Source organism: Odocoileus virginianus, chromosome 6, assembly GCF_023699985.2.
Source record: "Odocoileus virginianus isolate 20LAN1187 ecotype Illinois chromosome 6, Ovbor_1.2, whole genome shotgun sequence".
In the NCBI taxonomy this organism is placed as follows: domain Eukaryota; kingdom Metazoa; phylum Chordata; class Mammalia; order Artiodactyla; family Cervidae; genus Odocoileus; species Odocoileus virginianus.
This window is the reverse complement of record NC_069679.1, coordinates 5,963,545-5,991,034: the sequence shown is the minus strand read 5'-3', so window position 1 is coordinate 5,991,034 and position 27,490 is coordinate 5,963,545. Positions and strand designations below refer to the sequence as shown.

General features: G+C 41.4%; 2 protein-coding genes across 5 annotated transcripts in view; one reads left to right on the top strand and one right to left on the bottom strand.

Annotated features, from left to right (window-relative positions):
• Positions 1–22,998, bottom strand: part of SLC24A1 (solute carrier family 24 member 1) — a 54,670-nt gene extending 31,672 nt beyond the window's left edge. For 2 of the 3 annotated variants that reach the window (XM_070468645.1, XM_070468647.1), the window contains exons 1-2: positions 21,794–22,998; positions 21,491–21,583 (exon numbers count right to left, since the gene is read on the bottom strand). The gene's annotated coding sequence lies outside the window, so the exon portion shown is untranslated. Of the gene's footprint in view, positions 1–16,587; positions 16,657–21,490; positions 21,584–21,793 lie in introns of all 3 variants that reach the window. The other variant, XM_070468646.1, reaches the window with a different exon arrangement.
• Positions 22,999–23,112: 114 nt separating this feature from the next.
• Positions 23,113–27,490, top strand: part of INTS14 (integrator complex subunit 14) — a 32,147-nt gene continuing 27,769 nt past the window's right edge. For both annotated transcript variants that reach the window (XM_070468648.1, XM_020870843.2), the window contains exon 1: positions 23,113–23,422. The gene's annotated coding sequence lies outside the window, so the exon portion shown is untranslated. The remainder of the gene's footprint in view (positions 23,423–27,490) is intronic.

Genomic DNA, 27,490 nt, shown 5'->3' with positions numbered 1-27,490 from the left:
TCCAGCATCTTTTCCAACACCACAGTTCAAAACCATCAATTCTTTGGATCGGGCAAAGATTCTGTTGATAGGTTAATGTGCTAATTTTGGATCAGGCACAATAATAATAATTTGATAATCTAAAATTCTCTGGAATACCCTTGCAGCCCAGTGGTTACAACTTGGTGCTTTCATTGCCCAGGGCCTGGGTTCAATCCCTGATCAGGGAACTAAGATCCCACAAGCCACATGGCATGGCCAAAGTAAATAAATAAATAAATGTTTTTAAACATTCTCTGGATCTTCTATCTTACTAGTTTATTATGATCCAGGAAATATTTTCCCTTGCTGCTTCTTCCCGTACCTCAAGTGCCATTATTACAATTATTCTATGCAGAGTTATATATATGATCAACTGCCTCAAGACATTTCACAGTAGTCGTAGTGTTAATCACTCAGTCATGTCCAACTTTTTGCAACCCCATGGACTGTAGCCCGTCAGGCTCCTCTGTCCATGGGATTTCCCAGGCAAGAATAGTGGAATGCATTACCATTTCCTTCTCCAGAGGATCTTCCCAACCCAGGGATCGAACCCAGATCTCCTGCATTGCAGGCAGATTTGTAGTCTAAGCTATAGGGAAGTCCTTTAGTCACCACTAATTTTTTTGGAGGCTTAGTTACACATTGGTTTATATAAGAGACAACAATCTCAAAAAATAGATAGGATATAAAAATACAGCTAGGACGTTAATAAAACCATAATACAGCAGAGAGAAGCACAAGGAATAAATAATTTGAAAACAATAGGAGATAAAAAAATTAAGACAATGAGTGGTAGAACTAGTTGTAATCTGGTTGTAATAAGCCATTAAGTCCATGGAAAGCCAGCTAGAGAAGCCAAATTCTAGAGGGATAAGGTAAAACAAAAAAGATAATGTTTCATCTTTGTTTACAAAGGGATACTTTATCGAGTCATTACAGGTCACGGTGTAAGAGGAAAGGTTCTCTGGAAAACAAAGATTTAAGAACCAGTATACTTCATGAAAAAGTTATAAAATTATAAATCATATTTATCTGTTGATTCAATCCCATGCAATTAATTCTTGTTCATCTGGATGAAGTCCCTAGGTTTTCCATTAGAGTTTTGCAGTTTCTTACCCAGTTCAGTAATATAATCTGAAAGTCATCAGAAATTTATATTTGTCAAAATGTCTTTTTTATGAATTTTCTTGGAAACCTTCATTTTATAGCTGCATCAGAGTAAAACAACAATTGAATACAAATGACAAAAGATTTAAAATGGCATGTTTAAAGATTGGATTACAATACAATTAACAAGAAATTTGGATATTTCTGCAACATACAACATGTTAAGATAATAACTAGAATATGACTGATACTACCAGGATATGTCAAACTTTTAGGAATTGCATATAAACTGAAATATCTATATTAATGACATCTAACCACACAATATAATCCAAGAACATTTATCTCCAATCACTTAACAATACTTCTCAAATAATTTAACACACCAAATAAGCCCAATTAGTTTAATATTCCTCTCTTTGGGATGTTTCAGAGGCCCTTTGAAGCATCCCAAAGTTAGCTGGAAGTCAAAGGAACTTTATTTAGAATTTGACTAGAGGAAGTTTTGTCACAAATATCAAAAGGTCTTAAAGCACTTGATCAAATAGGATCATAGGTCACTGTGAAACAATACTTACTTTCCACCCAAAGTGACAAAAAAGATTTTTAAAACAAACACAGATTATTATGAAAGCAAAAAACCTCAAAATCTGTTGTCAAAAGTAGCTCAACATTCCAGGAAACCTTTGCTCTCTTAACAGAGAAGAAACCAAACACTAATCCTGCACTAGCCCACTCTCAATAGAAAAATTCCTTTACCTAATTAAATTAATCCAATCCCAGCCTAGCATGTACAAAACTTTTTTCTCAGGGCTTCCTTTCCAAAAACCTTCCACAACTTTTATATTAGTTTATCTTTTATTTTTCTTTTCCATTTAGAAATAAGCAGCTTTAGCACAAAACCACTTTCCCCTTAACAAAATGCACTTCCATTCTCCATACCTTTTGCTAAAAATACACATCCTATTTTCCTTGATGAAGGAAATACTGAAACATTTCCTTTATTTTTTCTAGTAACTTTAATTACATATTATAATTTTAACCCTTAAGAACATTGATCTTTAGGGAAAACCAACAGCAAGTAGTTGTATACTTTTTGTCATACCAGCATTTCCTGGTTGGCAAGTTTAGGAATATTCTATCTAAACATAGATCTCCTCATGGCATAATTCTTTTTCTCAATGTAATGCAAGACATGTGTCTAATAAACCCCAAACATCTTTAGTTTTCCTCTCATAGGAAGACAAAAGTAGATAAACTTAGAGCAGTTTAATAATAAATATTCCAGTATTTTATCTTATTTAAATATTCAATGAATTCCCATTATTTAACATAATTTGGCAAAACTCTAAAATTTTAAGTTACTAAAAATATGAAGCAACTGTTTCATAGATAGATACACCCAAAACATAATTATTCATAAAGAGTTCACCTTAAAACTCTTATCTCATGTATTGTACTTTTATTTAATAACTTGTGAAAATATCATAACAAGTTTTCTTTTTTTTTCTTGCTGACAACTCTGCAACAAAAATAACATGAATTTATGGACCTTTGGAGGCTTTCCTTGTGGCTCAGATGGCAGAGTCTGCCTGCAATGTAGGAGACCCAGGCTCAATCCCTGGGTCAGGAAGATCCCCTGGAGGAGGGCATGGCAATCCACTCCATTATTCTTGCCTGGAGAATCCCATGGGCAGAGGAGCCTGGCGGGCTACAGTCCATGGGGTCGCACAGAGTTGGACATGACTGAGTGACCAAGACACACACGTTGACCTTAAGTACACCTGTGTGTGTATTAGTCACTCAGTCATGTCTGACTGTGACCCCATGGACTGTAGCCCGCCAGGCTCCTCTGCCCATGGGATTCTCCAGGCAAGAATACTGAAGTGGGTTGCCATTCCCTTCACCAGGGGATCTTCTCAATCCAGGGATCAAACCCGAGTCTCCAGCATTGCAGGCAGATTCTTTACCATCTGAGCCATCAGGGAAGCATATGTATAATAAATAAGACATGTCTGTATTGATTAAACCAACAAGCTTAAGACAGCTATAATACCAAGCACTAATTTAACTGTGGAAAATTCTTAAAGAGATGGGAATACGAGATCACCTTACCTGCCTCCTAAGAAATCTGTATGCAGGTCAAGATGCAACAGTCAGAACTGGACATGGAACAACAGACTGGTTCCAAATTGGGAAAGGAGTATGTCAAGGCTGTATATTGTCACCCTGCTTATTTAACCTATATGCAGAGTACATCATGTGAAATGCTAGGGTGGATGAAGCACAAGCTGGAATCAAGACTGCCAGGAGAAATATCAATAACCTCAGATATGCAGATGACACTACCCTTATTTTAGAAAGCAAAGAGGAACTGAAGAGCCTCTTGATGAAAGTGAAAGAGGAGAGTGAAAAAGCTGGCTTAAAACTCAACATTCAAAAAATGAAGATCATGGCATCCAGTCCCATCACTTCATGGCAAACAGATGGGGAAACAATGGAAACAGTGAGAGACTATTTTTGGGGGCTCCAAAAACTGCAGATGGTGACTGCAGCCATGAAATTAAAGACACTTGCACCTTGGAAGAAAAGCTATGACTAACCTAGACAGCATATTAAAAAGCAGAGACAATACTTTGCTGACAAAGGTCCATCTAGTCAAACCTATGGTTTTTATAGTAGTTATGTATGGATGTGAGAGTTGGACCATAAAGAAAGCTGAGCGCCAAAGAATTGGTGCTTTTGAACTGTGGTGTTGATAGAAGACTCTTGAGAGTCCCTTGGACTGCAAGATCAAACGAGTCAATCCTAAGTGAAATCAGTCCTGAATATTCACTGGAAGGACTGATGCTGAAGCTGAAGCTCTAACACTTTGGCCACCTGATGCAAAGAACTGACTCACTGGAAAAGATCCTGAAGCTGGGAAAGACTGAAAGCAGGAGGAGAAGGAGACGACAGAAGATGACATGGTTGTATGCCATCACTGACTCAACGGACATAAGTTTGAGCAAGCTCTGGGAGTTGGGGAAAGACAGGGAAGCCAGACATGCTGCAGTCCACGGGATCACAAAGAGTCAGATACCACTGAGCGACTGAACTGACTGAATTTAATATTGACTATTTCCTAAATTATGTGAACCTGAAATTTATTCTGGCCAGATTTCTTTTTATTTAGAAACACTTAATTTGTAAGTGCTTACTTTAAAGTCAATTAAATAGAACTCTCTTATAATTTTATTTTGATAATATTCTCCAGAGGTAGAGACATCTCTCATGTATAATGTACACACAGACATGTAAACAGACAAAACTAGAAATCTCATAGCTTCACTTTTTCTTTTTTTTCTTTTTTTTGGCTGTGTCACACGACTTGCAGGATCTTAGTTCCCAGACCTGGGATTGAACCCAGGCCCCCTGCAGAGGAAGCTCAGAGTCCTAACCATTTGACCTCCAGGAAATTCCCCTCATAACTTCACTTTAACAAATACAAATCAGGCACTACAATATAAACTTTCTAGTTTATAAATAACAGTTGGAATGAGTTAAATTTGCTCGCTTAAATGACTAAGGTTTTGCTATTTGTGGAACAGATTTTTAAGATTTGTATTTGTGCTCAACAAACTCTTACAGAGGCTATAAATTAGATTTTGGGTAATGGAGCCTTTCCAGTGGTTTGAGTTTTAAAAAGTCTTTTTTTCCTTTTGGTTTCAGGTCCTACCTGATTGACCTAATTAGGCTCAGCCTCAGTCTTTGAGGTTGTATTTACGTTTGTGCTTCGTAGAGATCTGCGAGGGAAAGACAGTTGCCTCTAATTCCCCCAAAGAAGTGGTCTGCCACCTAAGTGATATTAAAATATTAATACGCCCAACTATATGCTCTTTAATTTGTTTTCTATATATATGTATATACTGTATATCAATGAGAAGATTTCCAACTAAACTGAAAATCAAAAGTGCTATGTTCTAGAACTTAGTTCAATTTATCATGCCTTCAAAAGTTTGTACAAGGCATTTAACAAAGGGCCTCTATCTGAGCGTACAGATTAAACCCAGAGCAAAAAAACAAATCTCTATTATTATTTTTACTAGCCCCTGAATATCAACTCCCAGCTTCCACTTTATATAGTGCAAACTCAGGTAACCCTATTGGTTTCCTTTAGCATATTTAGTTAATATTTTCTGACAAGCAGATTTATATGCCCTAGCATATAATACCAGGCAGGGGAAGCATTCCCCAGTAAGATACAATGTCTACCCCACAACATAATTAGGCAAAAGAGATAAAACCATCTTAGATAAAGCCTACTTAAATACACCAATTTTTATAAGCTTTATTTCAAATCTATCAACTTTAGTTCCCATTAGGATCCCATCAATCAGCCTTTATCTTACAAGGAGTCCTAGGAACTTTCCTTTCTTTTTATACACTAATAATTTTATCTATTTTTTTATAAAAGGCTCTGGGGTCACCATGGAGGGACTGAGGGACCAAGCCCCTTTGTCAATCTTTTAACTTTATTAATTGGCCTATTGCCCCAAGTAATTGTTGGCCAGATAGCTCAGCATAATCTTCCTCCAGACTTTTAAATAAATATATACTGAAAATCAAGAGTCAATAAATATATATTTATAGTATATACATAATCAGTACATATATTTCCCAGTATTTAAACTGGGATGGGGCCTTCTAACATTGGGGACCAATATGAGGTTGCTCTGGCCCATCCAACCCTAGGTAGTATTATATCAAAACTTTCTGTTTTAATCCTATTAATGTCCATTTTATTTACCCCATTTCTTAATAACCATCTAAAGATTTCTTCACCCTTTTGGGAAGAGTCCATTTAAAATTTCCACCTTGTTGGGAAGAAGTCTAGACTTTCCCTTCAGTTTTTCCTTATTTCCCTATAAATCAACCTAATTAGCATTAATTGTCCTAATGTTTATTATTAGGACCTGTAAGACCCATTGAGGGGAAGCAGAGACCACAAATAAGGCTTCCCAATCTGGTTTATTTGTTTTAAATAAGGGAGTCGTAGATTAACCATTATATATATATATTTTTTTCCACCTTATAATCTGTTTTTTTCATAGGTACCAATAAAACAGCTGGTTATAATGAGAGTCCTCTAAAAATTTTGCCAATTGAGAAGCTTTTTCAATTGAGAAGATCCACTGTCTGGCTACTGATGAGTAGTGTCTTAACAGTGACTCAAACCAGTAAGACGCCAAGAGGCATCCCCATGACACAGTGCAAAAGATGAAGACTCCACAAAATCTAGAAAGTTTATTCCCAAAAACAGTCTAAGAAAGTAAAGGACCTGTACAGTCACTGTACAGGTGGATGCACTGAAGGTTGAGATGACAAAGGCCCCTTCTGGGCTCATGACAAATTTCCCCTTATGACAAATTTCCCTGAGAGTTGGCACAGTCAGACCAAAAAGACCAAAAAACAAACAAACAAACAAACTGCTCAGAATTTCAGTCTATCCAACCAGCTGTCAAATGAACACCATATGTGTACCTTCCAGATGACAGAGACCAATCTCTCAACACACACACACCCCACTAAGAATATCAGGCAGCACATTCACACCTCAAAGACACAAAGAGAGAACTACAAATTCTCCCTAGAAGGGCTCTGTTTCTCTACGGTCAGAATTCTGAAAAAAAAAAAAAAAATTTATCAAGCTGGATTTCTCTAACTTAATTGCGTATACAATAAAGAGCCCCATATTGGCCATTTTCAGAGAGATTTCCTTTAATTCCCAATCATGTGAGTACTTGTTTGTATATTCATAAGTTTATATATACATAAACCTGGCTTGAGTATTATTGGAAGCTGGCTTTTTGACTCCCCTCATTTAGGAAACATGTTAGGCCACCTAGCAAGAACACTGAAGTGAGTTGCCATGCCCTCCTCCAGGGGATCTTCCTGACCCAGGGATCAAACCCATGTCTCTTATGTCTCCTGCGTTGACAGGTGGGTTCTTTACCACTAGCGCCACCTGGAAAGCCCATCTAGCTAGCTCAGTGTCTCTCAACTAAGCAACTCCTAGTATCTTTCAACAAGGCTCCCCCTGTATTTTTTCAAATGGGTAGCTAGGTTGTACCTGTTGCTCACTGCCAATTAAAGCTCAGGAGTATCAGCCAATAATCGGGAGACCCAAGAACCGAAAGAGACTCTCCCAAATTCACATGGACCCTCCAAGGAGGCAAATGGGCCCAAGAGGCCGCTGTTGGTTCCAAGGCTCTGGTTCCTCGTGAAGTTCAGGCAAAGGAGGGAAGTCTGGGTCCCTTTATGGTCGCCCAAAGTGCTGACTGGAAAAAAAAAGAAGCACAACCTAAAAGTTGAGAGAGATGTTTTATTTGGGGAATTACTAAGGACTGAAGCCCAGGATACAATCTCTCAGATAGTTCTGAGGGACTGTTCTGAAGAGGTAAGGGAGGAGTCAGGATATATAGAAGTGTTTGTAAAAAAACCCAGATAGTTGAACATCAAATGATTACTGCTAGTTAAAGGAAAACCAGACATCTCAAGGCAATGAGTTCAGTGCTTTTCTAGGTATGGAAAGATGCAAGCGTTTGAGCTTAATGAAAGTATTCCTTGATATGCACCTTAACTATCTAGGGGCAGTAGCCTGTTTATCTCCATTCTGAGTTCCCCTCGGGATGCACCACTGGGTGGGAGTTGGGGAGGGCGGCTGTGGTGGCTAACAGTTTGATGACCACAACATCCTCTGCTTACTGATACAGCAGGCAACAATCCCCAAAATACTTAAGTTGTGCATCCAGCTCATGGCTGGAGTTGGTTGAAGTGGGAGTGGAGCAAGGAAATGGGGGGGGAGGGTGTTTTATGATCCTAACCACTCACCTGGAAACCATTTCAATCATTCCAGTAACTCTGCTTGATACTTACTGACTACTCCTCTCTCCCATCCCTTCCCCACCCCCCACCCCCGCCCCAAGATACAAGGAGGATATGATGCTTTGATTATTTCTATCTGAAATAGCAGGTAATCCCTCACAGCCTCATCCCTGTCCTACTTCACCCTGAGTGAAGGTACCCAGCTCCTGCTGAAACACACAGCTCACTTCCTGAGGAAGAGCTGTCTTCATCTCTGGGTATCCAGGGGTCACTCTGGAAGCATGAGTAGAGAGGCTGACCTCTGCTAATCACCACACTGTTGCCTCTTAGATGCTACAGGCAAAACCCGATCTAGTTACTTCCTTTCTCATACCAACTAATATAGTCACAGTTTGATTCAAAAAGATGGAAAAAAAGGAACCCAATTCATGAGGTGGAATTATGAGTGATTTTTTTTCTATAATAATGCCTCTATTTTTACAGTGTTATTTGTGCAATATAGAAAATTCAGGACAGGACTTCACTAGCAGTCCAGTGGTTAAGACTCTGTGCTTCCACTGCAGGGGGCATGGGTTTGATCACTGGTCAGACAACTAAGATCCAGGGGGCCACCACAAGGTGTGGCAAAAAAAAGAAAGGAAGAAAGAAAATTAAGGAGAGAAACAAATACTCAGAAAATAATTATTCCTTTCTCTTACACACTGTTAACTGTTACCAAGGAGTTCTCTTTCTAGTGTCTACAGCCCAACCGCTGGGGGTAAACCTGGTTCCTCTGTCTTGTTCCGATAGGACTGCGGCACACTTTGAACATCAACAGGCTGTAGCAAAGTGTGCTGCTCAACCAAGAGCGGAAGCATTGTCTGTACGCGTGTGACTTAGGCAAGAATTTAACTACTCAATGACCGTAAACTTATCCTGTAAAAGGGGAGTGATGATGATATTACTTGCTTGGTAAACTTGTAAGAATTAAGTAATATTAACATAAACATTGGGCTTCCCAGGTAGCACTAGTGGTAAAGAACCCGCCGCCATTGCAGGGGAAGTTAAGAGACGTGGGTTTGATCCCTGGATCGAGAAGATCCCCAGGATGAGGGCACAGTATACTTGCCTGGAGAATCCCATGGACAGAGGAGCCTGGCAGGCTACAGGCCATGGCGTCACAGTCAGACACGACTGAAGCAACTTAGCACATGACACAACATAAATATTAATATGTAAAACATATTAAAAGTGCCTGATACTGTTGTTGTTATTCTGCTTTTGGAGATCATAGACTATGTTAGGGTACTGCAGATCTCCATACATTCCATTGTGACAATGCTTCAGTTTGGTCGCTTAGCCGTGTCTGACTCTCTGTGACCCCATGGACTGACTGCAGCACGCCAGGCTTCCCTGTCCATCACCAACTCCTGGAGCTTGCTCTAAGTCATGTCCATCAAGTCGGTGATGCCATCCAACCATCTCATCCTCTGTCGTCCCCTTCTCCACCTGCCTTCAATCTTTCCCAGAATCAGGGTCTTTTTCAATGAGTCAGTTCTTCCCAATGCTTTACTGTGTATTTATTAGTGTAATAAACTGATTAATGTCTGCATTAATCTCTTACTAGCAGTTGAGCTCCAAGAGGACAGGGACCTTGTCTGTCTTAATCACAGCTGAATCCCAGAGTCTAGACCAGTGTCTGGCACTTAATAAATACATTTGTTGATGGACTGGAGATGTACATCCCAGTGAGGAGATACCCAGAGATGGGGCACCTGAACTACACATGTGCGGGGTGGGGAGATCCCACTCATAGAAGCTCATGGCCTTTCAGAGATCAAACTGCTAGAGAAAGACCAGCACCACTGAAGAGGGGAAGCTAATGTACTTTTTCTACAAACTTGCCTTATTTGGGGGCTTCCCAGCTGGTTCAGTGTTAAAGACCACCTGCAGTGCAGGAGACATCAGAGATGAGGGTTCAATCTCTGGGTTGGAAAGATCCCCTGGAGAAGGATATGGCAACCCACTCCAGTATTCCTGCCTGGGAAATCCCATGGACAAAGGAGTCTGGCAGGCTACAGTCCACACAATCACAAAGAGTCAGACACAACTTAGCAACTGAGCATACACACACACTTTATCCTCTCCCTGGAAAAAGGTGGCAGGACAGGTGAGGTATATCTCGCTCTGACCTTCACTATAACATCAGGGGCTGTGCAGGATGGCAAGTAGCCCTTTCCTCTCCCTCCGCTGCAGCTCAAGGCCTTTTTCATGCATGGTTCTATTAGAACAGGAGGGAGAAGGAATTAGGCTTTGCACCTGACATAGGGGGTTTGTGGCTGAGGCTTATTTACTTCTGGGCCTACCTCAGGAGTTGATATCGACCCTATAGTTACACAGTAGAGAGCAGACAAGATTTGGCAGGGGTTGCAAAAATCAAATGCCTTCAGGGCCTGCGTGGATAAAATTAAGCTAAATCAGCTCTATTCAAAATCAGTGGAGAGTAACAAGGGCTGTACCTGGACAGAGAATGAATGACCCATTAATAAGCATTCCAATATAAAACAATTTAAAAAATATTAAAGACAAACAAAATGAGGCAAAGGGCTGATTTGACCTACTACTACTTTGCAACCTCTAATAAAGTAACAAGCCTGATCAGGAGCAAGTCTCTGACGGTCTCTTATACTCAGGTTCCTCATTTATAAAACCAAGAAAGACAAACTTCCTCATGGGGCTACTGTAAGAGGTACAGTGAGAACTTTGGGGAAGCACTTGGATTCATCAGATATTGAACAGTGTTATTGTCCAAGACCTTTTGTTTATATTGTTTTAATTCTTTGTGTTATATCATTTATAGAATTTTTTAACTGACTATGCAATTGTCACTGGTGAAAATGAGCAAAATAAGCCCCCAAACATCCCATGACACTTCATCTCTCCAAGCAGTGAGTGGAGCCATACCTGCAACAGGGGGTGGCATTTCAGGGTGGTATCACTTCAGAGACAGAATTTTAGCTTCACAGTCTGGTACCTATCCAGAAGGGCCTGGGGTCTAGAGGAGAGGCCAAACAGGCCTTATCAGTGGGCTTCAGCGTGGCCACTCAGGGATCCACACAGTATCAGTACAATTAACAACTCCTCTCTAAGTAAGTGTCAAACAGCCCACTGAGTAAAACTCACCCTGTCAGATCTGATTTTACAAAGCAATGTCCACTGAAGCAATAGAGACGGTTTGTTTGTTTTCTGCTTACCAACTGAAAAAGACTAAAAAATATATAATATCCAATACTGGTGAAGACACTGGTGATAGCGGGTAAATCTGATATAGCAGCACAAGTGACCCTGTTACACTGTAAGTCAGATCAAGTCTCTCCACACTCCAATCATTCCAGTGGCTTCCCATCTCAGTCAAAGGAAAAGCTCCAATGATAGTCTGCCAGCATTGCTTGAAGAGCAAAACCTGAAATCTACCTAAACAGTGATGAATTACTGGTTACATAAAGGATTTCTCATCTTTCCAGTAGTCAATTATATAGCAGTTAAAAGAAATCAGTTCAGTTCAGTCACTCAGTCATGTCCGACTCTTTGCGACCCCATGGACTGCTGCATGCCAGGCTTCCCTGTCCATCACCAACTCGCAGAGTTTGCTCAAACTCATGTCCATCAAGTTGGTGATGCCATCCAACCATCTCATCCTCTGTCATGCCCTTCTCCTGCTTTCAGTCTTTCCCAGCATCAGGGTCTTTTCCAATGAGTCCGTTCTTTGCATCAGGTAGCCAGAGTATTTCAGTTCAGCTTCAGCATCAGTCCTTCCAATGAATATTCAGAACTGATTTCCTTTAGGATGGACTGGTTTGATCTCCTTGCAGTCCAAGGAACTCTCAAGAGTCTTCTCCAATACCACAGTTCAAAAGTATCAATTCTTCTGCACTCAGCCTTCTTTATGGTCCAATTCTCACATCCATATATGACCACTGGAAAAACCATAGCTTTGACTAGACGGACCTTTGTCAGCAAAGTGATGTGCTTTTTAATACTGTCTAGGCTGGTTATAGGGTTTGTTCCAAGGAGCGTGTGTTTTTTAATTTTGTGGCTTCAGTCACCAACTGCAGTGATTGTGCACTCCAAGAAAATAAAGTCTCTCACTGTTTCCACTGTTTCCCCATCTATTTGCCATGAAGTGATGGGACTGGATGCCATGATCTTCATTTTTGGATGTTGAGTTTTAAGACAGCCATCTCACTCTCCTTTTTCACTTTCATCAAGAGGCTCTTTAGTTCCTCTTTGCCTTCTGCTGTAAGGGTGGTGTCATCTGTGTATCTGAGGTTATTGATATTTCTCCCGGCAGTCTTGATTCCAGCTTGTGCTTCATCCACCCTAACATTTCGCACAACGTACTCTGCATATAAGTTAACTAAGCAGGGTGACAACACACAGCCTTGACATACTCCTTTCCCAATCTGAAACCAGTCTGTTGTTCCATGTTCGGTTCTGTTGCTTCTTGACCTGCATACAGATTTCTTAGGAGGCAGGTGAGGTGGTCTGGTATTCCCATCTCTTTAAGAATTTTCCACAGTTTGTTGTGATTCACATAGTCAATAAATAGACATAAAACTAAAAGGAATGACACCTAGAATGTCAGCTTCATGAGGTTCGGGACTCTGCGTGACCAGTTCATGGCTGTCTGCCTAGTGCCTGCACAAAGCAGGAGCTCAAGAACTGTTTGTTGACTAAATATTATTAGCACAGTAAATGCCCTGCCCATAGTAAGTCCAATCATAATATATTTATGTAGAAACACTTCTGCAAAGACTACATAAGAATGGATGTACTTTTGTCACTAGCAAATATAGAACGAACAAAACCAAACAAACAAAAAAACCTTGTACTATATCTCTCAAACCCAGCTATTGGAATCATACTTAAGGCAAGGAGATATAAACGGTTACTTCTAAGAAAGGAAACACTAAATTTTCACTTCATGTATTTTGAAACTATTTGAATTCTTCCCATATAAATGAATTAATTCTATAACTTTTAATTATTATTTATTTATTTATTGGCTGCCTTGGGTCTCAGTTGCATCATATGGGACCTTTTGCGTGGCGCACAAGCTCAGCAGCTCTGCGGCATACGGCACCCTAGTTCCCTGCCAGGGATCAAACCTGTATCCTCTGCATTGCATGGCAGAGTCTTAACCACTGGACCAACCCCCAGGGAAGTCTCTTTTATAACTTTCTAAAAGCGGGCACAATAAAGGACAGAAACGGTCTGGACCTAACAGAAGCAGAAAATATTAAGTAGAGGTGGCAAGAATTACACATAAGAACTGTACAAAAAAGATCTTCATGGCCCAGATAACCACAGTGGTGTGATCACTCACCTTTCGCCAGACATCCTGGAATGTGAAGTCAAGTGTGCCTTAGGAAGCATCACTACAAACAAAGCTAGTCAAAGTGATGGAATTCCAGTTGAACTATTTCAAATCGTAAAAGATGATGTTGTTAAAGTGCTGCACACAGCATGCCAGCAAATTTGGAAAACTCAGCAGTGGCCACAGGACTGGAAAAGGTCAGTTTTCATTCCAATCCCAAAGAAAGGCAATGCCAAAGAATGTTCAAACTACCACACAATTGCCCTCATCTCACACGCTAGCAAATGCTCAAAATTCTCCAAGCCAGTCTTCAACAGTACATGAACTGAACCAAGAACTTCCAGATGTTCAAGCCGGATTTAAAAAAGGCAGAAGAACTAGAGATCAAATTGCCAGCATCTGTTGGGTCATGGAAAATGCAAGAGAGTTCCAGAAAAACATCTACTTCTGCTTTATTGACTACTCCATAGCCTTTGACTGTGTGAATCACAACAAACTGTGGAAAATTCTTAAAAGAGATGGGAACATGAGACCACCTTACCTGCCTCCTGAGAAATCTGTATGCAGGTCAAGAAGCAACAGTTAGAACCGAACATGGAACAACAGACTGGTTCCAGACTGGGAAAGGAGTATGTGAAGGCTGTATGCTGTCACCCTGCTTATTTAACCTATATGCAGAGTACATCATGTGAAATGCCGGGGTAGATGAAGCACAAGCTGGAGTCCAGACTGCTGGGAGAAATATCAATAACCTCAGATACACAGATGACACCACCCTTACGACAGAAAGTGAAGAAGAACTAAAGAGCCTCTCGATGAAAGTGAAAGAGGAGAGTGAAACAGCTGTCTTAAAACTCAACATTCAAAAAATGAAGATCATGGCATCCAGTCCCATCACTTCATGGCAAATAGATGGGGAAACATTGGAAACAGTGAGAGACTTTATTTTTTTGGACTGCACAAACACTGCAGATGGTGACTGCAGCCATGAAATTAAAAGACATTTGCTCCTTGGAAGAAAAGTTATGACCAACCTAGACAGCATATTGAAAAACAGAGACATTACTTTGCCAACAAAGGTCTGTCTAGTCAAAGCTATGGTTTTTCCAACAGTCATGTACGGATGTGACTGTTGGACCATAAAGAAAACTGAGTGCAGAAGAATTGCTGCTTTTGAACTGTGGTGTTGGAGAAGACTCTTGAGAGTCCCTTGGACTGCAAGGAGATCAAACCAGTCCATCCTAAAGGAAATCAGTTCTGAATATTCATTAGAAGGACTGATGCTGAAGCTGAACTGCAATACTTTGGCCATCTGATGCGAAGAACGGACTCACTGGAAAAGACCCTGATGCTGGGAAAGACTGAAGGCAGGAGAAGGCGATGTCAGAGGATGAGATGGTTGGATGGCATCACTGACTTGATGGACATGAGTTTGAACAAGCTCTGGGAGTTGGTGATGGACAGGGAAGCCTGGCATGTTGCAGTCCATGCAGTCACAATGAGTCAGACATGACTGAGTGACTGAACGGAACTGACTGAAAAAATAGTTTTGTTTTGCTTTATCTGCTTTTTCAGTGAAATATATTACCAAAGTTTTAAGAGGGTGAGGGGAGAGCCTGGAAAGGAAGATGTAGGCCTATATTATGAGAAGTCTTTAAAAATTTAGACTTTATATCATTTTTCAAAGGAGAGGGTGTTCTAAATTAAAATGTTCAGTTCTACTTTCTCAGACAAATGTAGTACCCACCAAATTTTGTTTTTTCTCTTTGACCTTTTTCCTAACAACCTCTTTTCCCTCCTTCTATCTTCTTTTCACAAATACATATCGAGTGTCACATTCCAGACCCTGCGGATCCAATTGTGGATAAGATTCACCCCTATTTACAGAGCAGAGATGAAGTTAATTGAAACTGCAATTGTAAAAAATTGTTTCTTCAATGAGTCCATTATTTTAGACTGAGAAAGCTTTGCAGGTTTCTCAAATGCTGGGAAAAAGACTGAAGGAGGACTGAGAGGGAGATTAGAGTTTCTTCACCAAATATACTGCAAAGGAAGAAAGATATGTAGGAATAAACCTACAGATTAAGAAACTTTAGACATATATCAAGAGATTGCAATGTCTGGATGTTACTTGAATCCTAATTCAAACAACCAAAGTGTAAAAAAGTAAAACTTATTATATTTATGAGTCAACTGGATATTTGAAAGTTGACTAGGTATTTGATGAAAACATGGGTTTACTGCTACTTATTTTAAATGTGATAATGGTACTGTAATTGTTACGGACTTAAGTCTCTCCCTTTCAAGAGAATGAGAAGACAAGTCAGATTGGGAGAAAATATTTGCAAAATACATATCTGATAAGGGACCATTATCCAAAATAAGGGCTTCCCTGGTGGCTCAGATGGTAAAGAATCTACCTCCAATGCAGAAGACTTGGGTTCGATCCCTGGGTTGGAAAGATCCCCTGGGGGAGGGCACAGCAACCCACTCCAGTATTCTTCTGGAGAATCCTACAGTCCATGGGGTCATAAAGAGTTGGACACAACTGGGCGACTAAGCACACACACAAACACATACACACACATCCAAAATATACAAACAACACTTAAAACTTAACAAGAAGAAAGCAAATGATCTGATTAAAAAATGGGCAAAACACCTGAACAGACACTTTACCAAATTAGATATATAGATGGCAAGTAAGCACATGACAAGATGTTCAACATCATATGTCACTAGGGAACTGCAAATTAAAACAACAATGATATACCGCTATTTACCTATTACTATAGTCAAAATCCAGAACACTGACAACATCCAATGCTGGTGAGAAGGTAGAGCAACAGGAATATATAACGTACAATCACCTGTGCTGCTGGAAATACACAATAGTACAATCACTTCAAAGGACAGTTTGGCAGTTTCTTACAAAACTCAACATATGTTTACCATACAAGCCAGCAATCTCTCTCCATGATATTTATTTACTTGAGTTGAAAAACCTCTGCCCACAAAAAAACATGCACAAGGATGCTTATAGTAGCTTTACTGATCATTGCCAAAACTTGGAAGCAACCAAGATATTCTTCAGTAAACTGTGGTTTACCCAAACAATGGATTATTATTAACATATAGCACAAAAAAGAAATGAGCTATCAAGCCATGAACAGACATGAAAGAACTTTAAATGCATATTACCAAGCAAAAGAAGCCAAACTGAAAGGAATACTTACTGTATGATTCCAACTATATGACATTCTGGAAAAGCAAAACCATGAAGACAGTAAAAGGATCAGTGGTTCCTGGAAGTCATGGAAGAGGGGATAAAAAGAGCAGACAGGATTTTTAGAGCAGTGAAACTATTCTGTACACTACAATGCTAGACACATGTCACCATACATTTGTCAAAACCCATAGAATGTACAGCACCAAGAGTAAACCCTATAATAAACTATGGACTTTGGGTGATAATGCTGTGTCAGTGTAGGTTCATCAGTTTACTCGTTCAGTCGTGTCCGACTCCTTGCGACCCCATGAATCGCAGCACACCAGACCTCCCTGTCCATCACAAACTCCTGGAGTTTACTCAAACTCATGTCCATCGAGTCGGTGATGCCATCCAGCCATCTCATCCTCTGTCGTCCCCTTCTCCTCCTGCCCCCAGTCCCTCCCAGCATCAGGGTCTTTTCAAATGAGTCAGCTCTTCGCATGAGGTGGCCAAAGTATTAAGAGTTTCAGCCTCAGCATCAGTCCTTCCAATGAACACCCAGGACTGATCTCCTTTAGGATGGACTGGTTGGATCTCCTTGCAGTCCAAGGGACTCTCAAGAGTCTTCTCCAACACCACAGTTCAAAAGCATCAATTTTTCGGCACTCAGCTTTCTTCACAGTCCAACTCTCACATCCATACATGACCACTGGAAAAACCATAACCTTGACTAGATGGACCTTTGTTGGCCAAGTAATGTCTCTGCTTTTTAATATGCTATCTATGTTGGTCATAACTTTCCTTCCAAGGAGTAAGCATGTTTTAATTTCATGGCTGTAATCACCATCTGTAGTGATTTTGGAGCCCAAAAAAATAAAGTCTGACACTGCTTCCACTGTTTCCCCATCTATTTCCCATGAAGTGATGGGAGCAGATGCGATGATCTTAGTTTTCTGAATGTTGAGCTTTAAGCCAACTTTTTCACTCTCCTCTTTCACTTTCATCAAGAGGCTTTTTAGTTCCTCTTCACTTTCTGCCATAAGGGTGGTGTCATCTGCGTATCTGAGGTTACTGATATTTCTCTTGGCAATCTTGATTCCAGCTTGTGCTTCTTCCAGCCCAGCGTTTCTCATGATGTACTCTGCATATAAGTTAAATAAGCAGGGTGACAATATACAGCCTTGACGTACTCCTTTTCCTTACTGGAATAGTCTGTTGTTTCATGTCCAGTTCTAACTGTTGCTTCCTGACCTGCATACAGGTTACTCAAGAGGCAGGTCAGGTGGTCTGGTATGCCCATCTCTTTCAGAATTTTCCACAGTTTATTGTGATCCACACAGTCAAAGGCTTTGGCATAGTCAATAAAGCAGAAATAGATGTTTTTCTGGAACTCTCTTGCTTTTTTGATGATCCAGCGAACGTTGGCAATTTGATCTCTGGTTCCTCTGCCTTTTCTAAAGCCAGCCTGAACATCTGGAAGTTCACAGTTCATCTAGTGCTGAAGGCTGGCTTGGAGAATTTTGAGCATTACTTTACTAGCGTGTGAGATGAGTGCAATTCTGCGGTAGTTTGAGCATTCTTTGGCATTGCCTTTCTTTGGGACTGGAATGAAAACTGACCTTTTCCAGTCCTGTGGCCACTGCTGAGTTTTCCAAATTTGCTGGCATATTGAGTGCAGCACTTTCACAGCATCATCTTTCAGGATTTGAAATAGTTCAACTGGAATTCCATCACCTCCACTAGCTTTGTTTGTAATGATGCTTCCTAAGGCCCACCTGACTTCACATTCCAGGATGTATGGCTCTAGGTGAGTGATCACGCCATCATGATTATCTGGGTCGTGAAGATCTTTTTTGTACAGTCCTAGAGAGGAGCTACCCCACGCCCAAGGCCAGGGGTGGTAGCCTGAGAGGAGCTACCCCACATCCAAGGAGCGGATGCACTGGGCACAGGAGGGCCGAGAGGAGCTACTCCACGTCCAAGGTCAGGAGGGGTGGCTGTGAGGAGATACCCCTCATCCAAGGTAAGAAGCAGCGGCTGCGCTTTGCTGGAGCAGCCGTAAAGAGATACCCCATGTCCAAAGTAAGAGAAACCCAAGTAATATGATAGGTGTTGTGAGACAGCATCAGAGGGCAGACACACTGAAACCACAATCACAGAAAACTAGCCAATCTGATCACAGGACCACAGCCTTGTCTAACTCAATGAAACTAAGTCATGCCATGTGGGGCCACCCAAGACGGTCGGGTCATGGTGGAGAGGTCTGACAGAATGTGGTCCACTGGAGAAAGGAATGGCAAACCACTTCAGTGTTCTTGCCTTGAGAATCCTATGAACATTATGAAAAGGCAAAATGATAGGATACTGAAAGAGGAACTCCCCAGGTCGATAGGTGCCCAATATGCTACTGGAGATCAGTGGAGAAATAACTCCAGAAAGAATGAAGGGATAGAGCCAAAGCAAAAACAATACCCAGTTGTGGATGTGACTGGTGATAGAAGCAAGGTCCGATGTTGTAAAGAGCAATATTGCATAGGAACCTGGAATGTTAGGTCCATGAATCAAGGCAAATTGGAAGTGGTCAAATAGTAGATGGCAAGAGTGAATGTCGACATTCTAAGAATCAGCAAAATAAAATGGACTGGAATGGGTGAATTTAACTCAGATGACCATTATATCTACTACTGTGGGCAGGAATCCCTTAGAAGAAATGGAGTAGCCATCATGGTCAACAAAAGAGTCTGAAATGCAGTACTTGGATGCAATCTCAAAAATGACAGAAAGATCTCTGTTCGTTTCCAAGGCAAACCATTCAATATCACGGTAATCCAAGCCTATGACCCAACCAGTAGCACTGAAGAAGCTGAAGTTGAACAGTTCTATGAAGACCTACAAGACCTTTTAGAACTAATACCCAAAAAAGATGTCCTTTTCATTATAGGGGACTGGAATGCAAAAGTAGGAAGTCAAGAAACACCTGGAGTAACAGGCAAATTTGGCCTTGGAGTACAGAATGAAGCAGGGCAAAGGCAAATAGAGTTTTGCCAAGAGAACACACCGGTCATAGTAAACACCCTCTTCCAACAACACAAGAGAAGACTCTACACATGAACATCACCAGATAGTCAACACCAAAATCATATTGATTATATTCTTTGCAGCCAAAGACGAAGAAGCTCCATACAGTCAGCAAAAACAAGACCAGGAACTGACTGTGGCTCAGATCATGAACTCCTTATTGCCCAATTCAGACTTAAATTGAAGAAAGTAGGTAAAACCACTAGACCATTCAGGTATGACCTAAATCAAATCCCTTATGACTATACAGTGGAAGTGAGAAATAGATTTAAGGGACTAGATCTGATAGACAGAGTGACTGATGAACTATGGACGGAGGTTTGTGACATTGTACAGGAGACAGGGATCAAGACCATCCCCATGGAAAAGAAATGCAAAAAGGCAAAATGGTTGTGTGAGGAGGCCTTACATATAGCTGAGAAAAGAAGAGAAGCAAAAAGCAGAGGAGAAAAGGAAAGATATTCCCATTTGAATGCAGAGTTCCAAATAATAGCAAGGAGAGATAAGAAAGCCTTCCTCAGCAATCAATGCAAAGAAATAGAGGAAAACAACAGAAAGGGAAAGACCAGAGATCTCTTCAAGAAAATTAGAAAAATAAAAAAAAGAAAAAGAAAACTAGAGATACCAAGGGAACATTTCATGCGAAGATGGGTTCAATAAAGGACAGAAATGGTAGGTTCATAGAGTATAAATGTATCACTCTGGTGTTGGGACGCTGACAGTGGTGGAGGCTGTGTGTGCTAGACAGAGGATATAAGAACTCTGTTCTTTCCACTCCATTTTGCTGTGAACCTAAAAGTGCTCTAAAATTAAAGTTTCCTCACTAAAAAAATCCTTCTCTTTTAGAGATACATAATGAAATATTTATGGACAAGATGTTGTGATCTGCATCAAAACAAAATGTTGGAGAGAAGTGGGCAGGGTATAAATGAAAGAGGATTGAGAATTGAGCTGATAATAGAAACAGGGTGAAGGATATGTGGGGGTTTATTATGCTACTCCCCATCTTTGTCTATGTTTGAAAATCTTCAGTATTATTAAGACAAATGGGACAGATCTACAATTTCTTTGGACTTCTACTTTGGTGAAAATAGAGGAATAGGGTGGGATGATGAGAGAAAGCAGACAGCCTGGAGCTTAGAAGTATGATTTGTAATTGGACAAGATCTAGACTAGAGGAGGCAGGAAGGAAGACATAGGGCAAAGGACAGTATAGGAGATGGAAAGGGAGGGAAGGACAGAAAAGGAATGTGGATTCACTGCCTTGCCCACACTTTCTCTCTTCCCCTTGTCCTCACTCACTCCTTACCTTTCCTCTCTGTAGGTAAAAAATCATATTGGGAACTTAACAGTGAACATTTTAGGCACCAATCCATGAAATTTCAATTCAGTCAGCATGGCCTTAGAATCTACATTTCAACACATGCTGTAGGAGACTGGATGGGTACCTGAACCTCCCTTGAGCCCCAATACCTGGCTTCTGTGAGAAGCATGTTATTTCTGTCACTAACCTTTACTCTGCCAGACTGGAGACCAAATCACTCTGCCTTTCAAAGCCTCTGTGACGTGGTCCACCGTTTCAAAGCAGGAAAAAATAAAGGGGATGATAGGTTATGCAAAAAGAAGTTGTTTATTGATTTCCTTTAATGTATGTGAGGATACATGCAAATGCTAAAGGTCTCTTGAGTGGGAAAAAGAAATTCATTAGCCTGCTCTGACTTGAAAGACATACCCTTTAAGACCTTCTAACATTTTGTGCTAACGTTCTCTGATTTTATATTCACTGAACAACCTTTTGATGTTTAATGGAATTCTACCAAGAATTAAAAAACAAAAACAAAAGCACTTACCAGTTGCCTCAAGTGATATGGTCCTCTTGGTAGTTCTACCTTTCATCATCAATTTTAATCAACTGCCTTTTGCTTCCCAGATTTCCTGAAAGCCTGTATTCAGAAGATGATAAATTCAATCTTTAGTACTGGGTAAGGTAATGCATCAGTCCATGGAACTGAGCTGGAACTGAGCACAGGGCTGTCGTCACACATTAGGGGTAACTCAGCAACTCCTTTACCCACACGTTCTTGGCCACATCCCTCCAACTAGGGAAAGAATTTTAAATTATAACAAAGTAATCAGGATGCAGCCTTATTTACCTAGATTCCAGCGCCTGCTCAAGCACAGGAGTCTTGAGATGGTGGGACCAGCCAAGCTGGAAGAGGAGTTCTGAAGCAAATAAGGCAATCTCTCTGTCCCTGGTCCTTGATGCTGCCAGGGACATTCCCAAGGACTGATGTGCCATCCTCTGCCTCCTCTGATATAAGGAGGAGATAGGAAAGAACTACAGCAACTGGAGCCCCCACTCTCCCACAGAACAAACTGTGACTTAGTCAGATTCAGTTCTTCAGTTCAAAATATCCTCCCTGCTTGACCCACCCCCCAACCAAACCCCATCAGTGAAGAGCAGAAGAAAAGGAGGCAAAGGCCTAAAGCCTTCTGGATGCCTTTCTGTTCCCACTTGTAACCTGTGTGGTACAGAATTGTTCTTTGAACCATAACTAGCCAGGGGCCTGCTGGCATTCATTCAGGCCTGTCTCTAGCTGACATTTCCTGGCTCCCAAGAGGTTAGAAAGAAAGCCTCTTCTTGTCCCCTCAAAGACCTCGCGGAGGCATAGGCTGCTATGGGGACACCGGGTGGCCAGAGGTGAGGTAGGCAAGGACCCATGATGCCTCAAGAAAAACCTAAGTGCAAATCCTCAGCAGTGACCTTGGCCAGGGCAAGGGAGCTGACTGAAGCCTCTCCCTGCCTCCCTCAAAGGCTGCTGCTGCTGCTAAGTCACTTCAGTCGTGTCCGACTCTGTGCGAGAGACAAAGTGAGCATCCGGGCTGAGGAGACCAAGAGGGAAAGTCTTGATGTGGAAATTGGCTCACGTCAGCTACGAAAAACACAGTATGCTTAGTATGGGCACTACTCAAGCAGGAATTACTTCAAAAAGAGTTGGAAGAGGGGTCTGTCAGCTGGTTCAGAGGATATGAGTGAGGGGTCTGAAGAGGGACGGGGAAGAGGGGCAGATATCAGTGAGGGTCAAGCTGGTGCACCAACGGGCCCAGCTGAGTGAGGAGACAGACTGTGAATAGGTCACGGGGTTACACAGATAATTGAGGCCCAAGCGTCAACGAGAGGCAGGAGGGCAGGAGGCCAGAAACAAAAAAGGAAGAGCCCGAGAACGGGGAAAGAGAGAAGAGGCGGTCACAACCCAGGGCCCGGCGAAGTCGTGGTCGTGTGGGGAGAGGAATAGGTGGCGGCCGTCGCAAAACCTTTGCGATGAGGGGCACTGAGCAAGACGAGCCGAGTAGCTTCTCGCAGATGTAGCGCCCCGCCCACAAAGTCCTTAAAGCCCCGCCCCAAGCACCTCGCGCAACCCGGGCGCTGAGTTCCTTTTCGTCGCGCGGCCCTGTAGTTCCGGCTGCTGCGCGCGGGCGGAAAGTTTTTGCGGACGGACTGTGTCGGTGATGGGCCCGGCGTGAGTGGAGGAGGCCGGAGACTGTAGTTTGCTTTTGATTGCTTGTTACGGCTGCAGGAGAAGGGGTCCGCGGCGGGGAACAGCGCGGGGCCAACGCCCGGCTTTTCCGCTGCCTGGGTGCCAGTTCTGCGCCTTTCTTCGTTCTGCGGCTTCGGATCTCCGCACAAGCACACCATTGCGGGCCCCTGCCCAGGCCCCCTTCGCCTCCTCTTCTCATAGGAGAGACTTCTAGATCTCAAACATTTTTGAGTGATTTTTAAGGTAAAAACACAACTCCAAACAGACGCTATCCAAATGCAGGAGTTCTGTATTTCCAGGTTGTCACTTGAGAGGTGAAGTTGTAACTGAGAAAGGTGGAGGGAACTCAACCAGGCAAGGGATGCCAGGCCAACAGAGAAACTTAAGAGTAGGTTAGTGGATCCCTAGAAATTCGAGTGGAATCTCGCCTTAAGAGCGGTAAGAATCAGTTCTTTATGAATAAGCTAATTGTCTCCTTCTGGTAAGAATTATAAATATGTAGCTGCTGGAGATGGCCACATCAAGGGACTAAGAGCTTTTCTCAAGAGTAGACTGTTCTGGGAAAAGAAGACTACCAGTTGTCTTAAGCATCGTTTGTAAACAGTACTTATGACAGAAGTGTGGGGGTGGGGTGGAAGGTAAGACTCAACCCAAGAGAGAAATAACGTGTTTTCACAGAATTGCTGAACTGTGTGGGGAGGGATTTTTTTCCATTTTAATCAGGCCTAGGCTGCTTGAGTGAACCATTCTTCAAGAATATTCACTTCCATCTTTTACTTCTGTGCTTACAACCTGAGTTCCGAATTGATATCCTATGACTCTGCTATTGTTAAGGAGGTGTGTTTGGGGGTGGACACACACGTATCAGTCAGAAGAAAGAGCCAGCTCCAGAGCTGCCTTCCTAGAAGGCAAGACTGCAAGCTGTGATCACCCATTCCAGTATTACAGCAGATTTCATGAGCTGGATGGAAATACTTTCTTATATATGATCTAAATCTGTGTCCCTTGATTCTCATTCTCCTAAGAGATGAGGTCAGTACTGCTCATCCCCAACTTTCCGTAACTTTCATAAAGGCCTCTATACTTGAGTGGGAATACCATAGCAGGTGGATAAACTCTGTGTAGGCAGACGCATAGAAGTTCCTGATACCTCTGCTTGAAGGAGGAGAGGAGGAAGTGTGTTTCTGGTGTGCAGAGTTAAAATTTGTAATGTGTTTTGCCAAAAATTAATGTTATAGCTGGTGCTGAGAGGTAGTTCACTAGTAATTATCAAGTTTTGTCAAATCCATACTATGTGCCAGTTGTGGGAAAGTCTTTTGTTCCTTTTTTTTTTTAATTTGTTGTTTGTTTGTTTTTTTGCCACACTGCCTGTGGAATCTTAATTCCCTGACCAGAGATCTAACCCACGTCCCCTGCAGTGGAAGCCGGGAATCTTAACCATTGGACCACCAGGGAGGTTCTGATATGATAGGTTCTTCAGAGACACTGATGGGCAAGAACTCACACTGCCCCTGCTCCTGTTGAGCTTGTGGTCAATGTACTGTAGTTGAACCAGGATTGCACAGAACCTCACTTGTTGAACAACACAGCTGAGGTCGAAAAAGGGTCTGGAAAGATGAGTAGATGAAATAGTACTAAGTTAATAAGCTTTAGTGCATGCATTTGACTCTCGAAGAAACTCTCTGAGCCTGTTAACTTTGGACACAGTTTTAACAAGCTGGATTACCTGGCTTTCTAGCTCATAGTCGCCAAAAGCCCAAAATTGAAAAGAAGGATGATTACAGAGGCAAGTAGAATGCAAACTGATGGTCCAAAAATTAGTTATGAAGAGGAGGCATCAAAACACAACAGCCTGGATCCCTTGAGTAAAAGGCAATGTTTCTGGATTTGTTCTACATAATACTTGTTCCATGGGACCTTAACTGATGATCAGAGGGGGGTTAAATGGGAAGTACAGAGTTAGCAAATGAAACTGAATTCTTTGCTGTAGAGTTTCTGTGTCTTTTTTATTTATTTTTGGCTGTGCTAGGTCTTTGTTACTGTGTGGGCTTTTTTCTAGTTGCAGCAAGAGGGAGCCCCTCTTTGTTGCAGTGCCAGGGCTTCTCATTGCGGTGGCTTCTCGTTGCAGAGCAAGACTATGGGATGCACGGGCTTCAGTAGTTGCGGTTCCTGGCTTTAGGGCACAGGCTCAATATTTGTAGCACACGGGCTTAGTTGCTGCGTGTTATGTGGGACCTGCCCAGACCAGAGCTTGCACCCATGTCTCCCACTTTGGCAGGTGGATTCTTTACCACTGAGCCACCAGGGAAGCCCTCGGTATCTTTAATAAGAACTGAACTCATTTTTCTTGGAGCATCCGTCCAGGATAGTGTTTTGCAGCACACACTTGGAACAATGGCAGTATAATTTAAAACATCAGTCAGCACTGTGCTGGGCAGTATTAATGTTTATAGTTGTGATGCTAAATCAGAATGAATTATGTTTAGCACACTGTATTTAATGAGGCACAGATTATGGATGCACATTTTAATTTTTTCTATCAAAATGGTTAAACATTTTGGAATACTGAGTCTGAAGGAGTAATCTCTTTTAGTCTTTATTGGTATTGAATACATGAGTCATTACTGTATTTGAAATGTATCTAGGCCATTATGTGGTAAAAAGGCTTTTCCTACTTAATCTGAGCCCCTGATCCCCCTTTATAACATTGTTTCTGTGAGCCCTAATGCCCTGAATTCCCAACAGCCTTTTTACAAATAGAATTTGAGAATATCACATATTTGCAGTTGGACATGGTACTAAAACACTCAGTGTTTTGAAGTAAGTTCCAAGAAAGAAATTAGTGAAGATTAAATTTCTAACTTATTTATGTCCATCTTGAGACTTCTCTAATTGAATATATGCAATATGGTTTTCATGAAGTTGTAATCATTGTATAAATATAGTCCTATGACCTGCTTTTCTCAGTTGCTGATACTTTATATAAATATTTCTGATATTGATGTGTGTCATGATATTTATACTATTTATACTAATGACTATTTATGTCATTTATACTATATGATATTTCACTGTGTGACTAGACTAGTTTTCTTAATAATAGAGTAGCGGCAGCAACAGCAGGTCTATATATCTGTAAACTTTTTTATTTCTGAGCACAGAAATGTTTTCTTCATACGGATTCTCAATTCATAATTTTAAAGAGCTTTTTGCTTTATCTGCGTCTTTTCCATTTTGACTTTCATACAGTTTCATGAGATAATGCCAGCTGTCATACATATCCCTTTTTATTATTATTTATTTTATTTATTTATTTTTGACTGTCCCGGGTCTTCGTTGCAGTACTCGGGCTTTCTCTAGTTGCAGTGGTCTCAGCAGCTGCAGCTCATAGGCTTAGTCGCCCATGGGCATGTGGAATCTTCCCAGACCAGGGATCAAACCCATGGCCCCCTGCATTGGCAGGAGGATTCTTTAACACTAGAACCACTAGGGAAGCCCCCTGTCATACATATTCTTTAATTTTGTTCTTTTCCTTCGTATTTAAAACACTGTTGCTGGTGTGTCTGTGATGAGTACTGCTGAGGCAGTTGTTTGGTTTTGTCATGCTTAATGATTTCCAGCTTTGTCTAGTTTGGACTATAACTTTACTAGCCCTTTCACTGTATATTTTGCGTTCAGTTTTTTTAATGAGGACATCAAGCAACAAGATAATTCAGCAAACACTTGCCCAAATACTGCTGTATTGAGTAGGATAGTGATGGTGCCCCCAAAAATGGTTGATTGTCAGAAAACACCACAAGACAACTAGAAATGTTCTAGAAATGTTCTTTAGTAAATTAAGTGTTGGAGAGGTCGTGTAGGAATGTTGTATGACATTTGAACATTTTCAACTCGGGGGCTACTTGAATTTAATATTTTATTTTATTTTTACTAGCGATAACTTAAGATGATCCTTGATTTATGGCCATTTAGTGGGTGATTCTTGGGAGTGGTCCTCATAGAGAGGCCCTAGAGCAGCAAAGTTGCTTGCTTCCCTCACACTGACGTCCCTGCAGATTTGCCCTTACCTCAACTTAACGGGGTTTGCCTTCACTTATTTCTAGCAAGTTTGGTTAAAATTATGATGAAAAGTAAAGAATCTGCCTGCAACACAGGAGACCCAAGTTCGATTTCTGTATTGGGAAGATCCCCTGGAGAAGGGATTGGCAACCCACTCCAGTATTATTGCCTGGAGAATTCCATGGACAGAGGAGCCTCACAGGTCCACAAAGTTGCAAATAGTCAGACATGACTGAGCGACTAACACACACA